This window comes from Gavialis gangeticus, unplaced genomic scaffold, assembly GCF_001723915.1.
Source record: "Gavialis gangeticus isolate Ggan-Ray unplaced genomic scaffold, GavGan_comp1, whole genome shotgun sequence".
Taxonomy (NCBI): domain Eukaryota; kingdom Metazoa; phylum Chordata; order Crocodylia; family Gavialidae; genus Gavialis; species Gavialis gangeticus.
Genome location: NW_017729024.1, coordinates 171,540,890 through 171,555,067, shown reverse-complemented (window position 1 = coordinate 171,555,067; position 14,178 = coordinate 171,540,890).

Below are 14,178 nucleotides of genomic sequence, written 5' to 3'. Positions count from 1 at the left end.
TTTTGGGGGGGGGGGGGGTTTGCAAGAACTGTACTTGCAAAACCTGGAGAAAAGCCAACAGAAGGGAGCTTTTTAATCTGTCACTCAGGGACTTATATAACCAAGTACCTGTATAACAGGGTTTGTGGGATCTGGGGAAGATTGAGTTCTTCAGTCAAGACTTGAAGGTGTGACCTCCTGATTTAGAAGACAGAGTGCTACTTCTGGAGTTTACCAGTTCCACCAGCATCCCCATCTGTTTTTGTCAAGCTCAAGAATTGTGCTGCCAGTGAAAAAGGCTGGAGTAGTTAATGAAATCAGAAGTGCTGGGAATTAAATCTGTAGCTTCTGGAAGATCATCAGCAAACCTGTTTTACCTCCCCCCTCCCTCCCTTCTTCTTCCTTCCCTCTCTCCCCCACCCCCATCCCTAGTTTTATTGGATATTCAGACCTCTTGGTGTTAAAAACATCCCTACTTTTTTTTTTTTTTTACCTTTCAGTAATTAATTTGCAATCATTCCCTTCCAGGGCTCTCATCAGCGATAGGCTTTTCCATGATGCTTTCAGGCAGGAGTATGAACAGGAGCAGTAATGGGTAAAACAAGGTGCACCCTTGAAAGAAACCTAAAGCAAGATTCGGATGTCCTTTGCATCGGTGTAAATCGACGGAAGTGGGCCGACCAGGCCCTCAGCTGATGTAGATGCACAGTGGAGCTGAAAATCCAATGTGAAGGATTTATTCCAGATTTATATTCATACACTCATGAAATTAGAGTTTGGCTGCAGCTTCCACTCAGAGGAAATCGGAACAGGGAGGGTCAGAGTTTAGCTGATGTAAATATGCATGGAGCTATACCTGTGTGCACTACCGGAGAATCTGGGCTAAGATAGGTCTTATTCCTGCAGAGTGATTTAAACACATCTTAAAAGTATGGGGCTTCCAGATATTTATGACAAGCATCGGACTATGCTGCTGCTTTGCAGCAAGGAAATGCAGCAGATAAGAACAATATTTGGGGCGACATTAAAGGTGGAGCTGTAAGCAGTAGGTTAAATAGCCCAGGAGACTGAAGTTCTTTTTTTTCCCCATTTTGGGTACTGGACTGCTGGATCTCCTCAAGCAAAGCAGACCTTTCCCTGTCTCCGTTTCTCCATCAGGAGAATACATCAATGATGAAGATCTCCTTAGCAGAGCACTTGATGATCCGTGGATGAAAAGTGCTCCGAATAATTTGGGGCCCAAACCTATACCATGCATTAGGCACCTAAGTGGATGTAGGCACTTAACTGCAATTCTGTTCCACGCTACGCAAGCCCCTAAAAAGGCTCTTAAAAAAATGCAGGTGGGTCCTTCTCCCCCTTGCTGCTTTGTGTAACTTAGCCATAGGGCTAAGATGACGGCACATTACAAAAGCTGATGCATATATTGTTTTTCCCAGCTCCATATGAGAAGGTGCTTCACGGAGAATTAAAAACAAAGAGAAACCCGTGCTAATTGAAACAGTAAACCTAACTTGGTAGTTAGAGCAAATAGCTAGGTTAGGCAATCAGTCGAAATGACGAAAAAGTGGGTAAGCAGCAGCAAACTCAAAACAGAAACGATCCTCAACAAAGTGACTCCAAGAATTATAGCAGCTCCACTTTGTTTTTTCCTGCACCACCTGAAACTCCTAAGTGTTTCATACCTTGTTCGGATGACTTGTGGGTGGCTTTTATCGGGGCTCACATGATCAGAGACCGCACGGTGGGGGAGTTACTCAGAACTTGAGATCATCAACGGGGCCCTTGAAAAATAAGGAATAAAACACATCACGTCAGGCTTGCTTCTTTCTGCTCAAGACAATATATCCTGCGGCTGCTATTCCTGCAACAGCTGCTGTGTGGCATTGCTCCCCTTCAGATGAAGAGAAGCAGCTTTGAGTGGGACTGACTCAACAGCTCTCCATGTATCCTATTCCTTGAAGAGACTTCTATTCCCCGTCCCTGTAACAAACTGTTCTAATTGTTATGTTGACTATTATGGCAAAAATTGCAGCACTCTGCTGTTCAAGAATTTTGTCTATATTTCTGTAAAGCTACAGGGAGCAAAAAGTGCCTTTTTAAAATTATTATTATTTAAGAAAAAAATAAATGCTTTGAAAAAAAAATCATCTGCTGGCTATGAAATCTATTATGAAATATATTTCAATTAAAAGGCTAAATAATTTATGTGCATACACTTTTCTTCTGTCAAGTTTATTTTTTGTTGTTGTTGTCTTGTCATAATGCCCTGCAGTAAGCACTTCTGAATTTTAAACTTTAGCATTTATCTTAGCAATCATGCTGTGAAGATAAATATCCCTTGAGGAAGATACACAATTGCAGCTTGTATACCAGTAAGTTAGGCTTTGTACAGGTTATTACTGCACTGGAAAGCATGGGGGTTCAATAACAACAATTAGCATTCGGAGATGCATGTTCAACACACTGTTCAAGCATTAACTAATTAAAGCTATGCAACCGGTTCTATCCTCAAGGCCTGTTTTGGGATCCTTTGAGCCACTCAGCTTGTGTAAAGGGGTCATCATCTAGCAGAAAAAAATCTCCTGTTATTGAGAAACTTCTGTCTGGAGTCTGGGGCCATCCCTTCCATCATAGAGGATGTGGTAGGGGCGGGGGGTAGAGTTTTTCTTTGGTACACCCATCTTGCAGTGGCATACAATCCATTAAGGACTCTACCTCCATACCTTCCTAAAAATTGCCTGAAGAGGCACTTGAGGCTAGTCTTAGAAATCATCGAATGAGTTCCCTGACATTCCCCACAGCAAACGCCTGCCCTCTGTCAAGTGGAGCTCCATCTCACAAGGGAGTCTGCCCTACTGTCTCCATAACCGAAGCAGGTAGTGTACCTGTCATTTTATTAATGGGAAAACTGTGATAAGAAACGAAGGGATTTGGCTTGAAGTCTGCAATCAAGACAAGAGCTTGGGGTCACCCAACTTCTGACCAACTCCCAGACTTGCAAACGCCTTCCTGTTCAAGGAAAAGGGGGTGGAAAAATGGGAGCTGTTACTTATTCTCTTGGTGAGCTCTCAATAGCATTGATGTCAGTGTAATCTATACCTCTTGCTTTGTAACCCACAAAACGTGTTCTCTTGTTTTTCTGTAGCATGCAGCGAAGGATATTTTGTTCCCATATATTCTCCTACGGTGATACAGTACTTTATCTGAACTAGTTGCTGCTGGCATTAGATTGCACACCGGTAGAGAATTCAGCCCTGTGCCTCTCGGGTTTGTCCCAATGTCCACAAATTCAACCATCTCTGCTCGTCTTATCTCTGCTGACCATCTTGTTTTCACAAAATCGTTTTACTCATCCAACACCTCCAAGGACGTGGAAGTGGCCTGCTGTGTGCCACACTTGGGACACAGGGCTGTCATTGAATCAAAAGTTCATAGACAATGAGGGCTTGAAGGGACCTCAGGAGGTCACATCTTGTTCAACGCCCTGCTCAAAACAGGACCATCCCCTAGTACATCATCCCAGCCAAGCGGTGGGATCTCCCTCTCATCTCCACTCACTCTCATTTCATCTCTTAAGAAAATGAAAATGTAAGAACCACCATTCTGGATCACAGCTGTAGACCATATCACCCTGGGGTTCAAACCCTACACTGAGTGGTGCCATTGCACAATGCAAAGAGAGAAGCTTGTCTCTGCCAAGTAACCAGAACCAGTTGCCTCAGAGGAAATTGCATAAATGGACAACTATAGAATGACCTGATTTTAGGAGGTCAGGTTGTAGCTGTATTGGTCTAGAGAAAAAGGCAATCAGATGATACTAAAATCCCCAGGAGAACTTTTACAATCTTTTCTCCAATGCCTGATGAAGGGTGTTTGTAATCAAAAGCTTGCAATTAAAGATTTTTTTTTTTGCAAAAATCTTGTTGATCTAATAAAAGGTATCATCTCTACTATGACTCCTGATTGCCCGATTATAGGAGGTTTACACTCACATCCAGATACCCCTATGTCCTGGTATCTCTATTTTGGAGGATGGTTAGAGAATGGCTGCCCTTATCCATCCCAGACCGGGAATTCAGTACAATTTTTTCCTGGAATAATATGATCACCTCTCTGTTTTTTGGAGGACGTAATGATGGGCAATTCTTGAAGGTTTTTATTATTTTTTTTAAACAACCTTCTCACTTGGTATTAGCCCCTCCTCTCATTTTGACACCCCAAACAGAGCCTCCTGGATTTGTCATCGCTGGTTCTGCTCTGTGGCTTTATAATATCAGTGTCATCACATCCAAAGCTAAATTCCAGCCCTAGGTACTTCCTGAATTTCCTCTCCTCTTTAGGTAGTCCTTATGACATGGTGATAAGAGTAGCTCCCTGTAGGACAATAGGGTGTATGCTATAACCCCCGCACGGTGCTTTATCTCATGCAAATCCTCTCTCCTTCTTTCTGCGCCAAAGAAGAGGATCACAACTTAAAAAGAGAGGGTGGATCTTCATCTGGTGTAAATCAAAGCTGCGGTATTGAAGTCAATGCAGCTATGCTGCTGTACAGCAGGTGAGGCTCTGGCTTCGAATTTCTAACACAAGAAGCAGTAAATATCTCTGCGTTTCCCTTGCAGCTCCCTCAGTCTGCAAGTGCTCTGCGTATGCAACCGAAAATAAAGAGAAACAAAACAGAGCACAGCCATTGCTTCTTTATAACTGGCTGCTCATTTTAAGGCAGGGGGGAAAAAAACCCCCCCAAAAAAAACCTCTACGATTCAAAACCTAATGGGAGAGATTACTAACCCCCAACTATAAAGCAGCTGGAGATACCAGTTCAAAAGTAACACTTTAGAAAAATCATAAACAGGCTCTAGTGGGCACCTGAAATAACGAACAAACCGAGACGCAGAAAATAACACATTCGTTCTGTCCAAGCTCGGCGCATCTTCCTGTTCTGATCATGCAAGATATTCAAAAAAAAAAAAAAAGATCTGATTGTGGCATGAAAAGGGTGACGCCGAGTTTGCTGGGGAATCTAGTCTGATCCAAATCTCGGCAGGCTCAAAGGGATACTACTGAGATGAAGTCATGTCGAATAAACAACACAAAATGGCTCAAAGTCTCCGGCGTCTGGGGAGATCAGTCTCCTCCAAAGTAGAAGAAACAGCTTTGGCAAATGCCGCAGCCGGCCCATATGAAATGGTGACCTCGGCATTCGGGACAATCCGGATTTATTTTGCAAGGCTCCGAGAGTGACACGAGGATTGCTGTGAGATCCGGGCATGCCTGTGCCTCCATTACCTTCCTGTAAAATAGGGAGCATAATCCTCTGTCATTTTTTTTTTTTCTTTTTTGTCAAGTGCTTCAAGGCCTGCAAATTCAAATTGTAAGGCAAGGGCAAATTCCTAGAGAATTGGAGAGAGAGAGCTTATCTCAACCGAACGTTTAAACTGACCTAGAGAATTCTGTGCCGGGATATTCCCTTCGGTTTTATAATGTGATGGGAAAATTCAACAGAAAAGCCATCGTTTTGTTTTGTTTTGTTTTGAACTGGATTATATGAACGTTTAGAGTAACTTTACAGAATCTATTTTAATTTCTATAAAAACCTAGGATTGCTCTAGACGATATTTGGAGCCTGCAGTATTTTAAACAAAACCAAATTGTTTGTAGGAGAAAAGTCAGATGCTAGTGTATGAAAGAGTCTGTTTTTGGGGGGGTTCAGGCTGTTACACTGGTCTGAGACTGGTTGAAATTGAGATGACACTGGCGCAAAACTGTCCCAACTGCATAGGGAACCGGGCTCCACATTTGAAATGAATAGCTTAAGTGGGTGGAGGGTGAAGGCGGAAAAAGCAAAGGCTTGAATGGAGAAATGGGTTTTACATATGCCATTTGGCTTGGAATCAGGGATTGGGTCTTACATATGCCATTTGGTGCATTTGAAAGATAAAAATCATGACTTCACTGTCTCACTTGCCATCCATCCGTCCTTCCATCGAGCTGATTTTAGTATTTCTAATAGCCCTCATTTCTGTCGTATGTGGTTCAGACCTAGTTTTTCAAGCCAAGAATATAGACAGTCTCTGATGAAGCTGGCTTTGCACTTCTCCAAGAGGGGGAGTAACTTCGCTGGAAGCGGTAGCTGGTACACCCCATTTCCAGTGACTATCCGGATCGACAAAGGGGAGTCCCAGCCTGCCTAGGATGGAGAACTGCAGTCTTGTGCCCGGAGCACTTGGCAAAGGCCCGTTGCCAGTCGCCCTCCCAGCATACAGTGGCCCTCTTGAATCAATAGCAACGAGTGGCCGTGTAGACTGAGGGCTTCATTTGCCAGCAGCCTGCAGCCTTAGGAGCGTGCTAGTCATACCCACCTTAAGTTTTAACGGTTGCCATGGCGATGAAAGGAGGCATTACAAAATGCACAAGCTGTTAAACATGTTGCTAGAGCCGAGAGGAAGAGCTAAGAATAAACTTTCAGCTAATTCTCCATAGCGCCGTGCTCCAAGCAGCTGCCGCTCGGCCGGCATCACATCCCCGTCAAGCAGCTCGTTAATACAAGGCAGATTGAAACTCTGGGGTGCGGCCCTGCTGCGTGCTCCGAGGGCCTGCTACCAAGCACACGCAGCCCTGCTTCGTGGCCTCCAGCAGCATGGCTTTCCAGAGGAAGAAAGGGAAGGATTTCTTTCTTGCTTTCTTTCCTTTTATTTTATTTTATTTTGTTGTAGCATGATTTCAGTAGGGTGACAGGTGAGATGATCCGATCACACCTATTTCATGCACAGAGAAAACTTTGTTCTGTTTTATGACCAGCAGCTCTCCGGGCAGTGTAATAATCAGTGGCTGGAATACAAGGGGGATGATGTGCTGGCCCAGTTTGGGTCAATGGGAGTTTTCCATGGAGGAGCTGGAGGGGGGAGTGCTGAAATTCTCCCTGCATCCTGTTGGCATGCGGGCAAGGGCTGAAGGGAGCTAAATGGGAGACATGGGTGAGCAAAGCCCCGAACAGCTAGAGAAGGAAACTTGCCCTTTTCCCTGAGGCTAGCATCCCTCCCTTTCCAGAGATGCAACCTCTGAGCCCTGGAAAGAGGAACCTTACTAAAACCTTGTGTGCCTCTGCCAGCAACCAAGGTAAATCTTGCAAGCATCTGTAGAAAGCTGGGCTCAGTGTCCTAGAGAACTTCCCCCATGCCTCAAACGTGGGCTATTGTGCACTGGAAGCTAACATCAAACTTTGTTGGGTGCTATGTGTAGTAGGGCTGGTTTTTTCTCTCTCTATTCACTCCATCCGGGAAGAGCACACACCAACTGCAGGTGCTTCCTTGGCCTGACGAAGGGTGTTTACACCCGAAAGCTTGCAAAGAAGAGTTTTTTCCAACTCTTTGAGTTGGTCTAATAAAAAAAATATCCAATTTACCCCTAAAACCTCTCCTTTCTCTCTCTTGTACAGCCACCAGATGGCCACATCACTCACTTGCTCTTTGCTGCAAAGCTAGTGTATTGCAAACAGATCATCTCTCTCTCCTCTGTGTGCATGTGTGAGAGAGAAAGACAGAAAGACAGAGGCAGGCACATGAGACAGAGAGAGATGCTGAATGTAACTGAGCACGAAGATTTCTCAAATGCAGTGGAAAAAAAAAAAACCCCAAACCCAGCCTTCATCAGTGAAGGCATCTTCGCACCAAAAGGAAAGTTCACTGTTTATCTGTCTTTGTTTAGGTCCTCGTATAGTCGTGTCAAGCAATGGAGACTTGCTCAGATGCGTCAAACACACAAAAACCCTCATGAGCATGCACAAGCATCACAGCCATGGCATGGTTTTATCTTTGCATTTCCCACCCTCCTTCCCCCCCTGCTCTCATGCCTTGCTTTTCTTTTGTTCTTCCCTCGCCGTGCTTTGCAGCTGTTTAGGTTGCAAATGCTCTGTGGCACAGGATACAGCTGTAACTTGCCTGTAAAGTACTCATCACAATTTGCAGGGTTTGTGGTTGTAGCCGTGTCAATCTAAGGATATAGGCACTGGCAAGCATCTTTGGGTAGATGGGAGATCTTTTATTCCACCAACGATACAATTTGGGTATGGAATGAAAACATGGTAAGAAACTACACCCAGGGCTCCTAGGCCAGTACAGTTCAGGGCAAAGTCATTCCATGGGATGTACGTGCACACACACACATGCACACACAAACACACACACGCACAAAGGCTATATACTCACCAGGAGACTGTAAAATGTAATCACATAACTGAAGCAGCACAGTGTAAGCAAGGTGCCCAGGAGGTTGTGGAGAGAGGTGAGAAGAGGTTAGAAACAAAGGGAGGGGAAGTCATGGGCATGTGTTTCTGCAGGTTGGGCCTACAGCCAAGCAGACACTGCTGGATATTAAGCAATGCACTGGGACCCTGCAAAGAGGTAAAAGAAGGGGGTCAAAGGCATCTCTGCAAGCCGGCATGATAAATGATATGGGTATCCCTACAATAAATATCTCATATATCTCCAGTGTGGGCTGGCTGGCACTCTTCTGAGCAGGCCCTCCTCAGTCATCTGGTGCCACTCTCATGCTCCAAAGAGAGAAATACACTCTCCAACAGGCCAGAGACTGAAGTCTCAAAAGCAACCACGCAGAGGAAGATTTTGGAGTGTCTTCACTGGAGCACTTCTCCCTCTAGATGATAGGGGAGGGGGAAGATGAGCAAGGTGCGTGTGTTTGGAAACATCCCTCCTGAGACATGCTGAGGGTCTGGTATAGACATTTGGCATGAGGTGGAGTGTCCAAGCTTCCCTGTTCTGTAGGAGAAGGAGTGTCATTGCCTCTGGGCAAAAACATGTATTGGCAATCACAAGAGCCAAGTTCCTTGCCCTTCAGGGTGTAGCTAACCCCTAAAGCATGGAGGGTAAGGAGGCAACTTTCCCTGCAAGACAGGTTCAATGCTCTTCTCTTGTCCCAAACAAGGTTTTTGGTCATAAATCTGATATCTTTTATTAGACTGACTCAAACAGTTGGCAGATTTCTTCTTAGCAAGCTTTCAGGCACAAACACCCTTCATCAGTCTGAAGAATCATCTGCAGGTGGTCAATGCTCTTCATGGATGGAGCGGTAAAGCAGCCAGAGGCCAACACAGATACAACCTGCACCCCTTCTCTTGTCCCTTCCTTTTAGGTATTTGGTATGGACGATAGTGGGGGGCTACAAAAGTAGAGATATCACTTGTCTGGTCTTATATGGCCTTTGGTAAAATAAGCATCAGTCAAAACTCAGCCATATTAAAGCAAGGAGTGAACGGGAAGCACAGGGCAGGGCAAAGGGGGATTCTTCTCCTATGACCTAAAGGGCATGATGCTAGAAGTAAAAGGTGTGTGAACATTATCAAAGCAATTTGTGTGGTTTTTTTTGCTGTTGCTGCTTGGTTTTTAATTCCACTTTTTTAAAAACATGAGTAATTCAGGTCTGGTAATCATCTGCTCTCTCGTTTGATCTCGGGGTAAAGCATAGACACATTGGAGGATTCCAGGTAGATCATCAAGGATTACCAATGGAGCGGACAGCCGTGTCCCATCTTAAGCAAGAAGGGAATATCCATGGACTCTGATGCTTAACTCCACACTGGAGCAAGGGTTTAGTAGGGACCTAGGGGGAAAGGATCCACCTACTGAAACCCTCTGAGCACTGTGTGGGTGCCTCACTGAGTTTCTGGATGGTCGGCTCTCCAGTCCTCACTAGGGCTACCTTTCTTAGCATCTAAAAGTCATGCAGTGGCAGAGATTGGTATTGAAGCAAGCCACTTACCAGCTGCTCTTGACTCTTTCCCTCCATCTATTATTTAAGCATGGTCACTTAGGACCTATGTGTATCAAATGGCAAGGGAAATTAGCACCGTCCTAAATCGGTTTTATCCACACCTATGCCCATAACAAACATGTTTCCAATTAAAAGTGGAAGAGACAATTGTTGAAGTCACCCTGGCAGTGAGAACTCTCCAGCTGACTCCAGATTCCCAAATAAGTGAAATGTTTGACACAGAAGCATATGTTTTTTTGGCAATGTCGCTTCATCCACGTTTTCAAGGGAACATTGAAATTCTACCAGGTGTGAAAGAAAATAATTCACTGGAACAGTTTCCATCTAGAGTTACAGTGACCATGTCGTCCCACCCCTCCTGGTCTCTGTGGGGTTTTGTCTTAAAGCAGTGCATTAGAAGCAGGCAGTCACTGCAACTGCACCAAAAAAATGGCCAAGTAGCCAACGCAGCACCAAGCACGCTGGGCATCGTTCTGCAAAACGTGGGGAAGAGCCCATTTAATTAAGAATCTGAGCAATATTGCTCCATAAAAACATGCCACTCTGAGTTAACAGAGCAAGGAAGCCCCTTATAAAATAAAATCACCATCTTGGAGAAAGGGGGACGCTGTGGTTATTGTTAGAGCTGCTTGAATACATCTTCCGCCTCCCACTTTCGCACCCTAAGCACTGAACCATGCTGCCACTCTCTGGTGGTTTGTTGCTGTAAACCAAATCTGCATTACCCTATTCACTAAACCTCTCACAAAGTGAATCCTAGAGAATCCACCAAGCTGTAAGAGTAACAAGGGACCAATTAACATTATCAAAGGGGCATAATCTTCAAAATCCTTTACCTTCCAAAACAAACCTCTTTAGTTGGTAGTACTCAGGCAGCCTGTATTTATTAAGGAGATTAACAGGGAATGCCTAAACTTAACAATACCAAAAGCTGTGCTAGCTTTTAAAGCTGGCCAGGATGACATTTGTTTACCGCAAGGAAAAATCCCAGAAAATAGGGTGGGTTTTTTAGTTGTTTGTGAGAAGGAGGTGTTTGGGGCTTTTTTTCCCCCCCTTTTTTTTAATATGGTTCTTTTTGTTAAAAATAAGATTTTTGCTTTCTGCAACAAAAACAAACAAACAAACAAAAACAAACAAACAAACCTGATTTTTTTTTTTTTAATTTTGGTTTTATGTTATTATAAGCAGGGGTCTGGTGGCTGAGCAAGGGAAGTATTTCACTGCTATTTCACTGTGTTCAGCTTCCTTCAGTCAATTTGGCTGTGAAATGGGTATCCGGCCATTCTGGCCAGGGAGGACTCAAACACCAACTGCATGACTGCTTTGTTTGTTCTTGGCTTCAGAAAATGTCTGGCATTATCAGGCAAGCCTGATGGGTCATCTAAACTTGGAAAAAAACATTAACCTTTTGATTTTTTTGTTTTTGGTTTAGTTTGGTTTCCTGCCCCCTCCTCCTCCCCACATACATTTCAATTGACAGATGGATGCTCAAAGGCAATCTCCATTCCATCCCAAAGGGGGGGAAAAAAAACCATCAAAAGGTTTTTCAGGGACAAAGAATGTTTCCCTGGCTTTGGTCAGTCATTTTGAAGAATGAACATTTATTCTTTCCATTCCTTAGCCAGCTTCTAGGCCATTATAGTACTTTGCCTCTTATTCCATGACAACTCAGTTTCCTTAACAGCCTCTTGTGAGAGAATTTCTCAAAGGCTTTTTTGAAAGTCCTAATAGATTATGTCAGCCCGTTCTCCTTTATCCAATATTCATTTGACATTCTCAAAGAATTCTAGTAAATTAAAGAGGCATGCTTTTCCTTTAGTGAAGATGCACAGCTTTGTCTTGAACATATCGTGATCATCTCGGTATTTTATAATCCAACTTTTAATTATAATTTTAGCCCATTTGCTGAAGTGAGGCTCACTGGCGTGTAATTCCCAGGATTGTCCCTAATGCCTTTTTTAAAAGACAGATATAACATCTCCAGCGGATGCTGGTAATGAGAGAGTGAACATTTTTTGTTCGCAGTGCAACCACTTGCTCCTTAAGTTCCTTCGGCAGCTGGTCCAAGCCGCTTGTTGCTTCGACTGGAATTTGGCCAGCAGAGAGGGCTCTATACCTCTACCCTGGAGAAAAGCGCTTCCAAATCCTTAACAGCTCAAAGTGTGGAGAACATCAGTCTCTATGTGTCTGCTGATATTTAGCACCCCCCGGCAACGTGATGCCTCATGCTGGGAGAATATCATGGCTTTCATCTGTGGACTCAAAGGGCACGGATTTCTTGCAGCTTTATAGCCTGCAAAACCGAGAGAAGCATTTCAGCCATTTGTATACAAATATGCAGCAATTAGAGTGAATGAATGAAGCTCGTTCCATAATTCCACTGAGCGCCATAGTATCGTGTAATCAGTTTATTCTACCTGCAACATAAAATCCTACTTAGTTACACAAGAGTACGTTTTATCAATTATTGATTTATGAACATCTAAGGCTTTCTTCAGTCACCATTTATGCTCTTGGTTTTATCATCTCGGCTGTGCTGAGACTAGTCTTATACAGTGGCATAGTCTATACTATTTAAAATTCCACATACTTCAGTAGATTACCCCATTAACCATTATGTTTTCCAGGCTGTATAGATTAAAGTAATTAAACTTGTCCTCAAAGACCTAGCTCTTTGATTATGGGATCATTCTACCGCCTGCAGCACATTTGAGGTGATTTGCAGTAATATTGTCTTTGGGAATTTAGTGACCATATTACAGTGACAGCAGTGAGAGCTGGTGGCCTTCGCAAAAAAAAAAAAAAATACAACCTCACTTCTGTGCCCCTTAGAAAAGGCTGCATAGCGGACATATTACGACATGTCATCAATGTTATGGAAGGCCGCATGGCTGAGGGGGATTGGCACCAGAGTACATGGCCCTTTTCTCCAGGTTTCTGGTTCGGTTGATAATGAACCAGACGCTGCATTCTGGGTGGAAAAAAATGAAAGAGGCTTTCAGCTGAAGGCTGTACATCGGTCCTTGTGAACTGAACTGCAAAGCCTCAACGCAATGCCCGGTGAACAGGTGCTGTCTCATATTCAAGCCAAAGCGCCCCTCTCAGCTCCCACGTGGATAATTTTGGCAGGAAGGTCAAAGCTAAGAGGAGCCCGATGACTGAACTGCCCTTTTCTCCCTAAGAGATGGCCCTCCAAAATGAAAACATATTGGCCTGGAAGTGGGAGAAACCTGCCTATTTGCTGCCTCTGCCCTATCTCTTCCATGAATAAAAGGAAGATTTGAGACTGTCAATCCTGCATCTTTCACTGGCATGAAATTTGCTAAAGAAAAAAATGTTTAAAGGAGGCAAAGAAAAAAAAAAGATGCTTGCAGACAAGCTGCTGATGCGCTGTGGAGAAATTTTCAAAACCATTCCCTTTAGAAATGATTCATCTTATGTGTCATATAGTTTCTTTTTCTCCATACTTTCCCCCGCCTTATTACAAAGGCCTGGAAAACAGGATCTTTGCTGCTTAAGAGTTAATCTGCTTTTGCTGCCTAGTCCTCACCTGCAATCAGTATTCTCTGTTTGTGGCAAAGATTGCTACAAATGTATTTATACAGCAGGACTGCCTAAAGACCCCAGCTGAAATCAGTGCCTCCATTTGGGGGTGCTACATAGATGTGTGATAAGACACCTCCCTGTCCCCGAGGACTTATTTCCCTACTAGACAAAGGAGGCAAAGAAAAAGGGTATTATTATCCCCATTTTACAGATGAAGAAGCGAGACCCAGGGAGATAAAGAGCTAGATTTACAAAATAATTTAGGTGATTGACTGATGCTCAGTCTACAACTTACACCAGACAACACCAAATCCTGGAGATGCCTCAGTTTCTGCCATGAATTTTCCCCTGTCCCTACATTTCTTCTGCTGGGCATGCCCTACATATTGACAGTCATAAAGAACGAGGCACGCCATTTTTGCTGAAGCCCCATCAGGTTGCACAAAGAAACATTTCCTGCTGATCTGGCCAGTGAAAGTTAGTCTGGTCAGGCAGTTGCAGAGCTAAGCACAAAAGTGAGGGGCCAGTCCCTTGTACCTAATAACCTAGCACAGTCGTTCTCAACCTTTTTAAGTAAGGCATCCTTGGATAGATGTCATGCAGCCCTCAGAAAATCCCAGTTCTTTGTTTCATAGTTTCATAGTTTCTAGGGTCGGAAGGGACCTCGGAAGATCGTCGAGTCTGACCCCCTGCCATGGCAGGAAAGAGCACTGGGGTCAAACGACCCCAGCAAGGTGTTCATGTAACCTCCTCTTAAAGCCCCCCAGGGTAGGAGCCTGCACCACTTCTCTTGGAAGTTGGTTCCAGACCCTAGCCGCCCTGACCGTGAAGTAGCACCTCCTGATGTCTAACTTAAACCTGCCC